General features: G+C 38.1%; 2 protein-coding genes across 4 annotated transcripts in view; one reads left to right on the top strand and one right to left on the bottom strand.

Moving 5' to 3' along the window:
• The window catches only part of dock1 (dedicator of cytokinesis 1), a 269,769-nt gene that overhangs the window by 128,188 nt on the left and 124,814 nt on the right, over positions 1-16,767 (top strand). The window lies entirely within an intron of this gene.
• The window catches only part of LOC124388371 (inhibitory synaptic factor 2A), a 72,467-nt gene that overhangs the window by 38,805 nt on the left and 16,895 nt on the right, over positions 1-16,767 (bottom strand). The gene's annotated exons all lie outside the window — the stretch shown is intronic.

Genomic DNA, 16,767 nt, shown 5'->3' with positions numbered 1-16,767 from the left:
GCCGCTTGAAGATGTTCAAACATCTAGGGGAAGTTCATTCCACCACCTCGGTGTCAGAACAGAGAAGAGCCTTTAAGTATACTTACCCCTTCCCTTGAGAGAAGGTGGTACCAGTCGAGCAGTGCTGGAGGATCTCAGACAGCGTGGTGCAGTGCGAGTTGTAATGAGGTCTCTGAGGTAAGATGGTGCTGGTCCATTTTTTTGTCTTTGTAGTCAAACATCAGTGTTTTGAATCTGATACGTGCAGCTTCCGGTAGCCAGTAGAGGGAGTGCAGCGGTGGGGTGGGAGAACTTGGGCAGGTTGAGTCACGCAGCTGGGTTTTTCATGATATATAGTGATATTGATGATGTATCTCTGATCCAGTGTAATAGAATCTCATCTGGTAAAGTATATCCAGTAGACCTAAACAGAACGGGTCAATACCCAGCGAGCATGCCGTAATACAGCACTTGTGTGGAGAAATGTGTCGTAAAGCCTGATTTTGATGCAGCCTGCACGCTTCTTGGTGGAAAAAATTAATTGTAGCCTTTTATGATCAGCTAATTACAGAGGCCATTAGTGCAGTACCAATAAATATTTGAGTAATGGTGCAGTGCTATGCTCTGGTGTTTTCCGAGTAGGCGTTAAGCATGGAGGCTTTTGATGCGCCCGCTTTTCTCAGCACAGCCGTGCTCGTCTTTTCGAGAGTAAACCGTCTTTGCAGAGCGATGCATCGGGGATTTAACCCCCACACAATGATCGGGGCTGATTGCAGGATGGTGTTTGGAATTTATATTAGGGATGCATCACATACATAGAACCCTTCTTTTATCTTCGACCTACCAAATACCTATTTAGTACTAATCAATCAGGGCAATGTGAAACATTTTATTCAGCTCCATGTATTTCTCTGGTACGGGAATGGCGTTGTCACGAAAGCACTCACTTAGCATGTAAGGCTGGCTCTTTATTATGCTACTGGTTTCATTATATATTCAAGACTCAAGATTTTTATTTGCCACAAACATACAGTAATTATATACAGAATACACCTTGCAGTGGAATGTAAATCTGAGCGGTGATAACTGTATGATGATAAAATGTATTAGTTAAATACAGTGGTGAACAGTAATGAAATAAATATAACTCGTCATCTCTACTGAAGTTTTTGCATTTCAAAGTTAAATGTGTTACTTTTTACTCTACATTTTGCGAAAGCAGTTCTTCTTATTAATGAGCTTATAAAAACTTCACTGGCCAAACATGCAGCAATCCACCAATCACCAATCTGTTTTAAGCTCGTTTCGATTGGCGTATTTTGGCATCTAGATATCACCAACATACAGTTCAGCGTTAAAAGAAAGCAGAACATTTTAAAGAAATAAATGATGCAAAATGATGGAAGAAACTCTTGATTCTAACTCCCCACACCACCAGTGTCCTTATTTACACTTTATTTTATTTTATTTTAAAAATTTTTATTGAAGTAGTTGAAAAGGTTTTGGATTTGTAATAATTTGAATAGATATCAGTGTTTGACTCATTAATATTATTCTATTAATAGATTGGCGTGCTAAGAGTAACATATTAGAGTCTTTTCACATACACTGTTTGGATAGTTTTGGGCCAAAAATGGTCACAGGAACATCATAGTACTTTGGATACTTAAGTACATTTGAAGGCGAATGCTTTTGTATTTTTATTTGAGTGAAAGTTAAAGGGAGCCTGGGTTGTGTTGTTCGTCCACCACCGATTAACAATAAAGTAGTATTTAAAAATATCGTAAGTGAACAGTGCAGATATTCGGTGTGCATAAAAAGAGAGTGAAAGATAAACTAAAGAAAACAATTGTCAGAGCGGAGGGACAAGAATGGCGGCCAAGCACAGCGGCGTATGTCACGTCGTAATTTAAAATCTACAACCGGCGATTAGGAAAAAAAAAATATAATTTCAGATTCAATGTCAGCAATTCACAGTATAATCGTCTATGTAAAAGGAGTTATCCTGTATATGCTAATGTGTTTGTGAACATTCAGGTGTTTGCTTGTTGCCTCAGTGGTTAAGGCTCAGAAGGTCGGGATTCAAGGCTCGGTATCACAAAGCTGCCAGTCCTGTGTTCGATGAGCTAGGCCTTTAACACACTGTGCTGCGGGGATGCTGTTTCATGGCTGCCCCTGCTCTGTGGCCCCAGCTTCCTAACATCACTGGGATATGCAGGGAAATCAATTTACTGTGCCATAAAGTGCATGTGACAACTATAAAGCACTTTTCTTTCTTTTTTGTCACATCCCCCACTTAGTAGCTCGAATACACCAAGGTTGAAACTTCGACTTATTGCTTCAGATGCAAGTTGAATGCTGTATAACAAAGCATCTACTCCATGCACTTTCACATACTCATAAAAATGTAGTGTCAGAAGAACTGAAAGACAAAACAAGAACAAGTGAAAGTGAGTAAGGAAGTAAAACTCGCTCCTGACTTCCAGGAGATGAGAGGAGGCACTTTGAGGGCACAAGGACACTGAGACATTTCAAACAGTAACAGCAAACCGCATGATTTAGTGTTGCATCTCAGCTGCAGGGATCACCGAGATAACAGCGATTTTCCACTTCCTGCTGGCTGATTTGATCATTAAAAGGAAGTTTACTGTCTTCATATTTTAACCAGCTTTCTCGTGGATTTGAAGCAGTTGGAAATCTGCTTTCGTAACTCGAATGCAAGGGACTGGCCCATGCGCTGTGCTGTCATTTTTATTCCTGTATCAGATCTCTTTATATGTATGTTTGTATAAAGTGCTTGTGAAAGTGGGTGAAGTTCTTTCTTCTGTGGAAGCCTGTCACAAAAGAGCTGCAAAAGAGTGACCTACATGAAAAACAAAAAAATGCAGATTTTAATTACTATTGCATGCAGAGAATGTGATTTAACCCGATGCAGTCGTGCTTCACCGATGAAAAGTTTCGTGTTTGTTTTAAAGGCCTTTTTATGTTTAATCTAATAAGTGCAAACCTGACATACTAATGGTGAAACAAGTCATAGAAGTGCACTGCCTGGTAGGGACAAATGCACGTTATTTTGTTTTTATGCAACTTTTACTGGTCAAACTAATGTACAGATATGGGTACAAAAATTGTATAGAGTTCAACTATATTTACATTAGCATTAATAACCGCTGTACACACTCATTGGCATCCAGACAGTTCATTTCTACAAATGTGCAGCTGCAATACTTCTTGTAAAACTTGCTAATGGTGTTCTTTGCTAGTTGGAGGTTTCTTTCTGACCTTGAGATCCAGTTCATCCCAGAGTAGTTTAATAGGATGTAGGTGCAGTGACTGGACAGGCAATTCCATAATAGATAACACTCCAGCTGACCACGTTCACTCTCTAAATAACGCTTACAGTGCTTGGACGTACGCTTCACGTCAATGTTGTCATGGTTCCAATTAGCTGCAGTCCAAATGAAATTGCATGGTGTTGATGTATGGAATGGTAGCCATGTTGCTTCAGGTTTCCTTACACCTGGGATAAATCTCCAACCTTCCCTGCTCTGGGACAACCACAAACCTTTAAGTTTCCACCGCCATGTTTGACTGTGTGGGTGAGGTAGTCTCACATCTTCTCTCCTGTTCTTCCGTTAGAAAAGTAGTCAAAAATGACTACTCTGTCTACAGAACCTTCTTCCAGTCATTCCCTGAACTTTCCTTCCCTTTTTTTTTTGGTTCATATAAACAAAAGGAACATGTCTCAAAGTGTTTCCTAACTTTTGAAAGGCACTAAATCATTTATTTTTGATTTATTTTTAAGAAAAAAAAAAAGAAAAGAACCGAGTTTGGCGATTGGAGGAAAGTGCGAGTAATTTTCTTCAATTTTTGACAGCACCTTTAGGTGAATGTCACCAGAAAGCCCTTTAACTCCTTATACCCAAAATCCCTTTCCAATATATATTAGTAGAAGAGCAAAACAGAAGTTTCTCAGTATATTTCTGACTGCTTTATCCCAGGATAATTTCTCTACTGAAGAAAAACATTTTCCTCACAAAGCGTGTATTTATTTTATTTTTTTCTTACTTACTTTATTTATTTATTTATTTATTTATTGGTTGTGTGTGTGTGTGGTGGTTGTGTGTGTGTGTGTTTGTGTGTGGGGGGGGGGAGCAGTTTGAAGATCAAAAAATGTCTTTTTGATTATTTCTTTGCAAAAATAATTTATCCATTTATTTATCCACAACTTTACATTGTGAAACAGAGATGTACAGTATGTGAATACCGCAAACAGAGACTCTGCTGACTTCACCAAATACCCTCATTATTTGGAAACCTCCTGAGCTGTAAGAATAACTTTGGCAAACGCTGGTGATAATGCCTGCGTAAAACATACATGATGGAGTTAGTGAAATGGTGGAGATGCAGAACGATGTGTTGAGCGCTCAGCAGGTTTTTAGCATGTATTAGTCAGGTCTTTTCTCACAGGCCGAAGGCAATGCTGCTATTAGCAAATTAATCACAGCACAGACCCTTGTAATTATGCTCTTATCAATCCATTCATACTTTGCTAGCACAGAGCAAGCGAGAGAACCGAGCGGGCAAATCACTGATTATCTGCATGAGACTGGAGTGGGTGTGAGGAGCCACGGTTTTAAGCTGCCTGCACAATTCTAGTGTAACTGATGATTATAGTTGTTTATCTCCGTGTGACTGTCTTCCTTCCAAGCTTCCAATTGTTCGTGGTTCTTGTCAGCTGCAGACAGGGGCAGTTATTCCTTCACATCAAACACCATTTAGTTCAGCTGTCTCATGTTTGTAGGTGCTGCGATGCCGGTGAGTGGACGCACTCCGTTACTCGTGTCATTCATTTTCCTAAATTACTTTTCTTTTTGACACATTCTGTCGATTTCTGCACCTACATCCTTTGACATTAAACGAAAACAACACACCAGGGGAATGTTGTTATTGGAAAAATCATCACAGGCGGCGAGATTACCAACCCACACTCTCAAACCACTCTTATACCACAGAAATTTGCCAGCAATTTATATATATATATATATATATATATATATATATATATATATATATATATATATATATATATATATATATATATATTTGTGTGTATGTATGTCGATGAGTAGCTAGCGGCATTTTTCACTTTCATTTTTCACTTTTTCACATTTTTCAATTTCACTATTTTTTGTTTCCGTAATAAAGTTCGGAAAGTGGGGAGCGTTTTTATATACATGTACGTATAAATCTGCATAAAGATGTCCGTGTCTTCTACTTAAAATAAAAAGCCTCCATTCGTGAATGAGCTCGAAGCCTCTTCTTTGTAGAGCCCTGCAGCTGTTTGTTTTATGCAGGTGAGAGCCCTTGACTATTTTCAGAACATCATAAGAGCACATTATTAAAGCATGTTTGTTTGACAGTGTTTCTGGTTTGTCTGCTCTTCTGTTGTGCACATGGCTAACATTTTACCAATCCTATCTTCCAGTTATACTGCTGATGATGCCATAAAACATATGATTGTGCCTGGAAGGTTAAATATGGAAAGGTTTCTTTTCTCACAACTCATTTGCGCTACAGAACAGGTCCTGAGTCAGAAATCTGCATAAGCACAGGGACAGTCAGATCAGAATTCTTGTAAGGATCGATTGCTTATCATACATTTTGAGAATAATGTGTTTTTTGATCGTTCTTTTTGGCCTTCAGCTATGGCTAAATGATGGAGCTTGTATTACACTTCATTCTAAAGAACTCAGGAGCATAGGTGAAACCTCAACTTTCCGTCGAATACATTTTAAATTTTATTACACGGTTGAACAACTCCTGCTTACTTTACAGCTGGATATCCAGATAGCATCTCCGGTGTCCTCCTGTAGGCATGCGCCTCTCACTTAAATGCAACAAGAAACTGAAATTCAAGAGTCTCCCAGCAACCGGATGTGACCTTTGAAGTAAAATCGCATACTTTTATTGGGAAGAAATTGTGTATTGTTATTCCTTGATTTTAGATTTCATCGGCTTGTGACAATGAAGCATGGAGATGGATTTCTGCAAAATCATCTAGACACGGTGCAAAATGGCCGCCACACATATCCTGCGTCTGCATGGAGTTTTGCTTTTGCTCATCTGCAGAAATGAGCTCAATGCTTGTGCATGGTGCAATACTAATGTACATATTGGATGCAATGTTGCACCATATGATACTGTGTCTGCTGCATCTAGTGTAAACTTACAGTACGTACTCTCCTGGTTCATTGTTCATTAGCACATCATATTTCCACCTTCCATTAATGTTACCAAGGCTCATGCTAGACAGCGTTCTGGATTTTCTTAGTCTTTTTGATTTTTTTTTTTTGTAGGGGAAAATAACTCCTCAAAGAAGAACATCACTGTGCATCAGATTTGCTGAGCATTGAGTCTCGAATTAAAAGTGAAAGGGATGTGGACATACATGGGATATGTGTGTGAGCGTGTAAGGACCAGCTGTGTGTATGTGTGTGGTGAAAGTAAAGAAAGTTTGATGGGTTTTTAAAAAAAAAATTTAATAGTTGCTGCCTGCAAGGAAGTACGTATCTCAATAACGTGTGTGTGTGAGTGAGATGACTCAGCACTCTCTGTTCTTAATACTATGAACGATATTGATTGGAAGGGCAAAAGCTGGGGCACTTTACGCAATGGTTAATGACTGAAAGTTATTGCCTCGGACGATTTTTAAAGGAAGAAAAATAAAAGAAGCACAGCTCATTCACTTATTTCCCAACAGCCTCCGAAGCTGAGCCAGGTGTGCTGGTGCATATCAAATAAAAGTCGTGAAGTTTACAGTATGGAGAGTGAACAAAGCTCTGGTTTTTAACTTAAATCGTTTCTAGAATTTTGCAGAAGGAAGAAAGTGCCCGAGATGTTTAACATCTCACAGCAGAGAGTCACATCAGAAACTCTCAATACTCGTCATGCTTGACTGATACCCCTTTCCCTGTTTCACACCCCCCAGCTGTTGTCTGACAGAAAGATCCTCTTGTGTTTTAGCTGTTAATTACAGAGTGAAGGCTTTTGATATGCACACGCATCCCCCTCTTCCCTCCTCCCACAGGACAGCACATAGCTCAATCAAAGAAATAATGTTGTCCTCATCATCTGCTTTTTTCTTCCATCACCGTTTTGTTCTCGCAAAATGTGCTTATGGCTTCATTTACTGCATACACACAGATTGGTTTGGAGGTTTTAAAGGAGCTTGTGTTTGATTCTCAGATCACACAGTTTATTATTTTATTTATATATATATATATATATATATATTATATTGAGGCCTTGTGTTTATCATTTAAGGCATCGAGGAACAGATTGTATAACTACGTAATATTTTGGGGTATCGTACTTAATAAACGCCCTCCATTTCATCGTTCGAGGGGAACACGGTCTCCACACTGTCTCGAAAAGAAAATCCAGTCTAATATGAACTTGTACTAATTTATTTGCCAAAGACTTTTATCCAGTAATGATTTAAAAATGAAACAGCACTCAGTTTATTAATCCTTTTCACACTACTTTCATTGAAAATTATTTGACATGTGTAACCTCTTAGATTAAGTAATAATTAACTTTTAATAATTACAAAATTTTACACTTCTCATTTCTTTTTACTTGAATTTTTTTCCCCCAATGCTGTAATCATGATCTCACACTTGCAAATGAGTAAAAAAAAAAAAAAAAAGCATAACTTAATTCATAAAAAAATTTCCGAAAGTGAGGATTAGCATTTCCTTCACGTCGTGCATGTTTTAAATTTGTATAAATGTTTCATGAGATAAGTTCACTGTAATAGCGCTGTGGTTTGGGTATTTGGTATTTACACATACGCAAAACTCTTTAAATGGCCTTCGTATTTTTAGTCACAGAACGTACTAGAAGCCATTTCTTCATCTTTTAGTTAAACACGATTCATTTATATTTTAACTTGATGTCTAGTGTATTTTAACTTGATGGTCCGGCTGAGTCAGATTCGGCATTTCCATTTTATAGTGAGTAAAGGTCTTTCTCTCACATACACAAATGTAAATGATGTTAAACCTTTTGTTATGATAGGGATCAGTCTTCAGAATTTACAGCCTAATCTCTATTGTGTTTGCAGTGTGAGTTTCACAAGGATAATTAAGTACAAGAACAGCAAGCCTGTTTACTCAACACTTTGTCTAAGAGACCAAAGGCATTTGTTTATCTATGAATTGAAATATGCAGCTACATGTGAGGCAAATACGGAACACACGCACAAACACACACACAGCGGTGTGAAAAAAGTGTTTGCCCCCTTCATGACTTCCTATTTCTTTTTGCATGTTTGTCACACTTTAATGTTTCAGATCCTCAAACTAATTTAAATATTAGTAAAAGATAACACAAGTGAACACAACTTGCAGTTTTTAAATGAAGGATTTCATTATTGAGGGAAAACAAAATCCAAAACTACATGGCCCTCATGGTGTGAGAAAGTGTTTGTTTCTCTCGCCACAAGAAATCTCTTAAATAGGTCCTGCCTGACAAGTGAAGTAGACCAAAAGATCCTCAAAAGTTAGACATTATGCTGAGATCCAAAGAAATTCAGAAACAACTGAGAAAGAAAGTAATTGAGCTCTATCAGTCTGAAAAGGTTATAAAGCCATTTCTAAAGCTTTGGGACTCCAGCGAACCACAGTGAAAGCCATTATTCACAAATGACAAAAATATGGAACAGTGGAGAACCTTCCCGGGGCAGACCTAAATTGCCCCAAGAGCACAGCGTTGATTCATCCAAGAGGTCACAAAAGACCCCAGAACAACATCCAAAGAACTGAAGGCCTCATGTGCCTCAGTTAGGGCGATGTTCATGACTCCACCATAAGAGACTGAGCAAACTTGAGTTCCAAGACGAAAACCGCTGCTGAGCAAAAAGAACATAAAAGCTCATCTCAGTTTTGCCAGAAAACATTTTAAAGATCCCCAAGACTTTTGGGAAAATACTCTGTGGACTGATGAGACAAAGCTTGAACTTTTTGGAAGATGTGTGTCCCATTACGTCTGGCATAAAAGTAACACCGCATTTCAGCAAATGAACATCATACCATAACAGTAAAATATGGTGGTAGTGTGATGGTCTGGGGCTGTTTTGCTGCTTCAGGACCTGGAAGACTTGCTGTGATAAATTGAACCATGAATTTTGCTGTTTCCCAAAAAATCCTGGAGGAGAATGTCCGGCCATCTGTTCATAACCTCAAGCTAAAGCAAACTTGGGTTCTGCAGCAGGACAATGATCCAAAACACACCAGCAAGTCCACCTCTGAATAGCTGAAGAAAAACAAAAGAAAAACTTTGGAGTGGCCCAGTCAAAGTCCTGACCTGAATCCTATTGAGATGCTGTGGCATGACCTTAAAAAGGCAGTTCATGCTCGAAAACCCTAATATACAACAAGCAATTCTGCATAGATGAGTGGACCAGGAGGCGTCAGCTAAATGCCGCAAATGTAAATGTAAATGACCAAAATTCTTCCACTGTGCTGTAACTAACAAGTTATTACCAGTGCCTAATTGCTGATGTTGCTGCTAAGGGTGGCCCAACCAGTTTTTAGGTTTAGGGGCAAACACTTTCTCACACAGGGCCATGTAGTTTTGGATTTTGTTTTCCCTCAATAATAAAAACATTGATTTAAAAACTGCATGTTGTGTTTACTTGTGTAATCTAATATTTCAATTAGTTTGATGATCTGAAACATTAAAGTGTGACAAACATGCAAAAAAAAAAAAAGAAATCAGGAAGGGGGGCAAACACTTTTTTACACCCCTGTATATAGTAAATGGTTTTCCAAAAGGATTCTTGTGGAAATTAGAAGACATGAGAAAGAAAATGAAAATACGTAACCATTAGGTCTGTATTGAGATGCACTCCGTTTACAATTCTTTTTGATTCAATTATTTGATATTAGCTTCATGATTTTGTTTTGATTTCTAGAATTAAAAAAATGTAGAAATTTGTTGCCCTGAATCATGGGCAGTGCAAAATGAAACGTTTTTGTTTATATAAAAGTAAAAATATAAAAACTTGCTATAATCCAAAGTTTAAATACTGCACTGCAGGTTCACTGTATGCTGCAAAACATTAATATATTAATGCTTTCTTTCAAAATGTTTGCTTGAATCAAAGTTCGACAAACTGGCCATCAAAGTTTACATGTGCGGTCCCCTATTAAATAATGCATTCGTAACCGTCTGTGTTCTTTCAACTCTGCTAAGATGTAGATGTCTGGCGAACTGGATAACTAATGGAACACTGATTTCTAAAATGTCAGTCACGCATTTCCACAGTACGCACGGTCACATCATGTCATGACTGCACTTGATGCCCATAGACTTCCATTAAAAGTGAATTTTGACAATGAAATGCTTAACTCTTTAACTGCTCGGATTGTATGAGTTGTTGTTATTAAGCAAAATTAGCAAATGAAGTGAAAGTAAATGGCACAGTGATCAGGGACTATCAGTGCTAATTCACAACCGAATAATCGTTTACAGTATGATAATATTTCGGCCTGCAGCAGCAGTATAGAGCTTGAAAATGTACCGGTCCTAACGCCAGGCAGCACATTCAGGCTGAATTTGATTATTGCCCAAACTGCAAATAAACAATTTAACATTACATTTAACTCCTGCCTCCCACTGTGACGGAGAACATGCTGGCCGTAAGGAGGCACTGACACTAGAGATATTATGTTTTTTGTTAATGCTTCTTTATGTTCATTGTCCAGAATATGTGTGTATATATAAAATTAAGAGCATATATATATATATATATATATATATATATATATATAAAAGCTCTTAATTTTTAGAGCCGCTGCCTCTTCTAACCCAATACATTTATGAATTCAGCGCACTGTGGAAAGAATCATAGGTACGTTTTCCTCCGTGATAATATCCCTTGCAGAACAGATGTGTGAGATGGTGGATGTAACTGTAGATGGAGATGTTGAAAAATGCCACAGTATTGCTTTTTATAAAGGTTTGTTAATGCTGTCGGCACACAAGAGATTGTTCTTGTTGAAGACACAGCGAAACTCTTTTAAAGAAACTTTTGTGAGCTACGCATCCCCAGGCCTCTTTCATCAGCGCAGTCTTCAGGAACATGCCTCCATGTCGATGACATTTGGCTTTTCATTCACGTAGTATTTCGAGCAGTGTGAAGGGAGACCCAATTTACAGTCACTGTTTCTTCATCCTGCCTGCCTTTCTTTTTTTCTCCTCAAGAAGATTGAAGTGTTTCGTAAAAGATCTCCCCCATCTCTCTTTTTCTCTCTCTCTTTCTCTTTTTCTCTCTCTCTCTCTCTCTCTCTCTGTCTGTCTCACACACAATAAAAAAAGCATTCTTAAATCTATCAGCTTCATTCTGGTCTCCATGGTAACCAGGTGGCTCAGTGAAAAGCAGGGTTATCTCTGTGTGGAAAATCTCTCTGTCTCTCTCTCTCTCTCTCTCTCTCTCTCTCTCTCTCTCTCTCTCTCTCACACACACACAGAGAGCGCTCTTCTCAGTGTCAAGTTTCCACAGTGATGTAACACCCACCCGTAGTCTCTGTCCCTTTAACACGGCTCTAATAGAAATTTCAAGTGTGTGTGTGTGCAGTTATATGGCAGAATGAGCATTTCAGCATCGTGTTCTCTTTGTCGTTTCTCTCTCAAGCATAACACAAAGATTTCATGATGACTATTTTGTCTCTAACATAATAGTTAGGATTGGATAATGTATAATACTGAGTAATATTGAACAGCAAACAAAGGAGCTTCTTTTCCCACACATTAAACGTCATCTGAATGGATACGGATCTGATGGCGACATGCTCACAGTAAAGCCAGCCTCAGTCTATAATCATTACATGCTAACAGAAATGCCTTTTAAGGCAAATAAGAGGAGTTTGGAGACGACTGGAGCTGGCTGGGTCATTGAGGAACGTGTTCTCGCCAATTCTTCAAATTATTCTTTATGTAATAAGGTTGTGACATTTGTTGTGACTATTGTATTTGTAGCTGTCCCACGAGTTTCGCGTGATCTCATGCCGGGTGGCTGTTAGATAAACAGCATAGCAGTGGGAATTCTTTCATCAACTAGTTCGCTCAATGCCAAATGTTTGTTGGTTTCTGTTTTTAGCTGCAACGTCATTAAATCTGGCAAGCACAAGGCAGTGCAAGCGCAGTGATTAAGTCATGTAAATCCCAACATCACCAAGCTGCCACTGTCGAGTACTTAATCAATACGCTTAACCCCTTAACTGCTCAGATTGCATCAGTTTTTTTGTGTTTTTCAGCTTTATCAAATGAAACACATTTAAATGTCATATTACACATTGAAAGGCTGGTAGCATTCATTCACAACCCGAAGATTTATTTCAAATATACATATTTATTTATATTTTTAATTTAAATATTCTTTGCAACAGTAATATATCTGATAATCAAATTATCTTGTACAGGTTCCAAAACCAGGCACCGGATTGAAATTGATTCTTTTAAATCTTAAGAAAAAGAAATGTGAATTTATTTTTTTTTGTCTTGAATTATGACTGAGGTTTTTCACAATTCAGTAATTTGATGACATCTCAGGTGGGCGTAGTGTTAGGAAATAATTCCTGCAATGGCAATGTGTTAGTACCCTGGATTTGAATTTGAACTGCAAATGAGAGGTTTTAATTTAACATTTAACATCTGTGAGACCAGATCTTACCATCCTGTTTCAACACTCCTCTTTAAAGATGAAAACGTGGACCGTTACGAAGCACCGGCACTTGACATACTAATGATTATCGGTGGTTTATGTAGATTATCCAGCATACGTTACTCTGAATAAATGTGTAAAATTATAAAAATAATCGTCGTCATCTAACCCAATGAACGTGAGAATTCAACAGCTTTGTAAACGACGTATAAGACGTGTAAAAGACGTAGCACTACACCAAATGTTCAAATATCTCTTTTGGGATCAGTAAAATACCCCTTTTACTCTAAAGACTACTTAATATCCTTTCTGCTTCCTACATAGTACCATTCACACTCTTCCTCCTCCTTTCAGTTTGATCATCACATTAGCAGATGGTCTCCCACTCTGAAATAATTCCTAACATGATGAGCTTTCCACAAAGGCGGCATGGCTCAAGGCTGGATAAATGAACAAAAAAAAAAAAGAAAGGAGAATCACTCCATCATGGCTGTACTCTCTTTTTGTGCAGTTTCCCAAAGGATTACTAGATTAGGGAGAACGAAATGGGATGATCAATAGAATCGAGTCATCTTCCTCTTTCTCCTACTTCTTCTCATCCTCATCTCCTGCCTTTAATATTCTGGTCTTCCGGCTTGATATAAAGCATAGAAGACTCACACATTCAATTCATGGTGCGCTCTAGAGATGAGATGAAGAGGTTGAAGATGGGTAATGAGAGCGGAAGTCAGAGGTGATAGCGTTACTGAGATGGCGGTACACCTCCGGGGTAACGTTATGTGTTTATCTTTTCTTAATTACACACACACACACACACACACACACACACACACACACTCTTCTGATGGGATGTACAGTTAAGGACACTGCAGCTGAAACAGGCATATCTCGCACTCGCGGGTTAGTTTCATTTTTTTTCCTAGAACTGCAACTCTTTTAGAGTGACGGTTATAAATTATACCATAGTGTTGCCATGCATTTCCTTTTAAGCGCGCACACACACACACACACACACACAGAGCAAGCACTCACACACACTTACGAGGAGTCCCTTCACGATGCTGTGTGTAATTAGATATCGCTTAATCCACTTTCCCTTTGAACAGAGTGGCAGAATTTGATTCTGGCTCGCTCTCTGAAATTCAGCAGTCCTCACCTATTTACAGGATCACTGCATTCAGTGTGTAATATTCACAAAAACCCACTGCCTCTCCATTCCATCACCTCACACATTGATTCTGCACTGCAGACTGATTTTGTGCTGCACGTCTTTGCGAATTCCTTCCAAACACTGCAAAGGGTTTATTTCATTACCGATACTCGTGCACATACTCTCACATGCACAGATATACACTCACAAACACACCAAATCCATTCAGCATAGATCTGATTCGATATAGAAACGGTTTAGCAGCTGTAGTCTATAATATCTATCTAAATGACACATACTAATTTTTGCATTTCATGTATTTCCATTCGATCATTTGAACAATTGTTACGCAGGAATTTTGTGGCGAATCATATCTCGGTTAGTTCACCTCAATGTTCATTTTGTTGGCTTTGTTATCTTTAACATCAAATTCAAAACCTTTAGAACCAGTGTTTCTTAAATTAGTGTCTGAAAGATCACCATATGAACCTGAGAACGATGCACAGGTGTTTATAAATTTTAATATTGAACCATGCTGTCTGGAAGCCCCGACAGTAAGTGTATACTTGTCAACTTATAAAAAATAAGTCTTTAGAAGTAAAGGAAAGGAAAGCAAATTCAGTCAATAGTATATAATTTTTTTTTTTTTTTATCTCTGATGAGAACCCGGGCGTGACGGCAGGAAGGAAAAACTCCCTGAAATGGAAAGAGAAAGAAAGGAACCTTGAGAAAAAACAGACTCAAAAGGGACCCAAATATTATCTGGGTGGCACCAAATGTCCATTCATTACAGTTTTTAAATTGATTTATTTATGCAGTTTCACATTTATGTAATGAATCTAGGATGAGCATTCTTGTTTTTTTTTATTTATTTACTTTTTCTTTTAAAGGCTGATCCTGCTTAAGAAAACTTGGAGAAGCCCAGATCATTTATCAAGAGCTTGAGTTGCATGTTATTTGCATATTTAATTGTAATTAGTCCATTGCTTAAGAAGAGGTAGTGTGGTAGTTACTGAACTTTGATTAATGGAACATCCAAACAAAGTTTAAGAGTCCTTTCTTTAAATTTCACTTCAGTTTGAGTCAGCATGAGAAGCCTTGTGCTATTGGGGAAGCTTAAGAAAACCTCCTAAATGAAGCTTCCTCATGAACATGACTGAAGACGCAAATAGTGTGCAAAACTGTATCAAGAATCCTGTCTTCCTTTTTATTCTGAAATGGTTGTACAACCGTTTTCTGTGGCTGAATGGTTTTGTATGTATACGTAATTAGCTCAGTTAGTTGAGCTGATAAGAAGCGGAGGGCTTATTCTGATCACTGCCAGGAATTCTTCACAAGAACTGATTGATTTTATTGGGTATGAAGGTCAAAGCAAAGTAGCAGAGATCATAAAATCTGCCTGTCATTCTGTCAATCCGGTTCCTTCTGGATTAGCTCCAACTAAACCCCCCCTTCCTCTAAACGAAAAACAAAGAAAGCACCACCACCACCACAAGATTTCTGTTATTAACATGTACACTGTCTAAGCAGCGGTAGCTCTGAGGCAAAATTTCTGCACTTGCTCATTGAGACTTTAATGTTTTATTCAGTGTTGATCAGGATTTCAGGATTTTCAGAGAAAAGCAATCAGACAGCAGCACTTGATATTCCTCTCACAGCTCACCTGCAAACACAACGGGGCCAAACACCTTTCTGATGCTGTGACTGGTATTTACGGGAGCGTGTACGCGAGCACAGCTGTTTCAGGCTTTCTCTCGCCATGGATGATAAAAACACACGCGAGCAGTTTGTCGTTTGTGCGAAACCGTACAGCAGGCGAGCGAATGTCGCGTGCTGGAGGCATTTGTTGGGGTTTTAGTTGCGGAATAAAAAAAATTAATTAAAAAAAGGAAACAGATAAATGCTTTTATTTATTTTTTTATGTTTATTCACGGGATTTTATTTGGTTTTATACTACGTTTTGTGAATCATAAAAAAATACAGTAGTACTAACAATGATAGTAGTGTGCTATAAAGACATAAAATAAATATGGGCATTTTATTGGATTTTAAAAGCACTACAAATAAGAACTAGTAGATCAGATATGTAGTTGCAGAAGTATTGGCACCCTTATTGGGTTAAAAATGTGTCCTTTCTCTGAAATGGTTTAATTATTACAGGTTTTCTTTTTTTATATATATATAATATATTATAAATATAATATAAATATATTATAATATATATATAACTTTTTTCTGTAATCAAGTCGTTGGTTTTATGACTTAGAATGAGTTTGTAGCTGGTCTAAATACCGGCTGTCAAAATCTATGATGCACACTGTAGAGATCCCCAAACAAAGTTGTAAAATTTAAATGCTAATAAAATAAAAGGGAAGTTTAGCCACCAGAACTGAGCTAATTCGCGGTCATTTCAGCACCAATGTAGCAGATACTGATCGGATGAATGACAAACTACTGATGCTGAATAGATCACATTTATTTCTACGTTTTTATTGTTAACATAATGTTAACTTTTTTTTAGACTCTTTTTCCATTTTAATAGGAACCCACCTGCCCATTAGTGCACTTATCCAGTCAGCCAATCATGTGGAAGCAGCACAATGCACAAAATAATGCACGTGCAAATCTGGGGTTTTGGGAATAGTTCACGTTAACCGTTAGAGTGAAGAGAGAGGATGATCTGAATGGCTTAACCTGTGACGGTCTGCTACAATGGCTCAGGACTGCAGTTTGCATGAACAGCTCTGCATTTAAGCGCCATCACGGAGCAGTACACAACAGTAATGATGGACCTGTAATGAATGCACTTTTGGTCGCACTCTGATGGGGATGGATTCAGTTGCGAGTCTGATTTCTCTCAAGATTTCTCCCTCATACCGCTTAGGGGAGTTTTTCCTTCCCGCAGTCG

The sequence above is a fragment of the Silurus meridionalis genome, chromosome 7 (genome assembly GCF_014805685.1).
Source record: "Silurus meridionalis isolate SWU-2019-XX chromosome 7, ASM1480568v1, whole genome shotgun sequence".
Classification (NCBI taxonomy): Eukaryota; Metazoa; Chordata; class Actinopteri; order Siluriformes; family Siluridae; genus Silurus; species Silurus meridionalis.
This window is presented reverse-complemented; position numbering and strand designations above follow the sequence as displayed.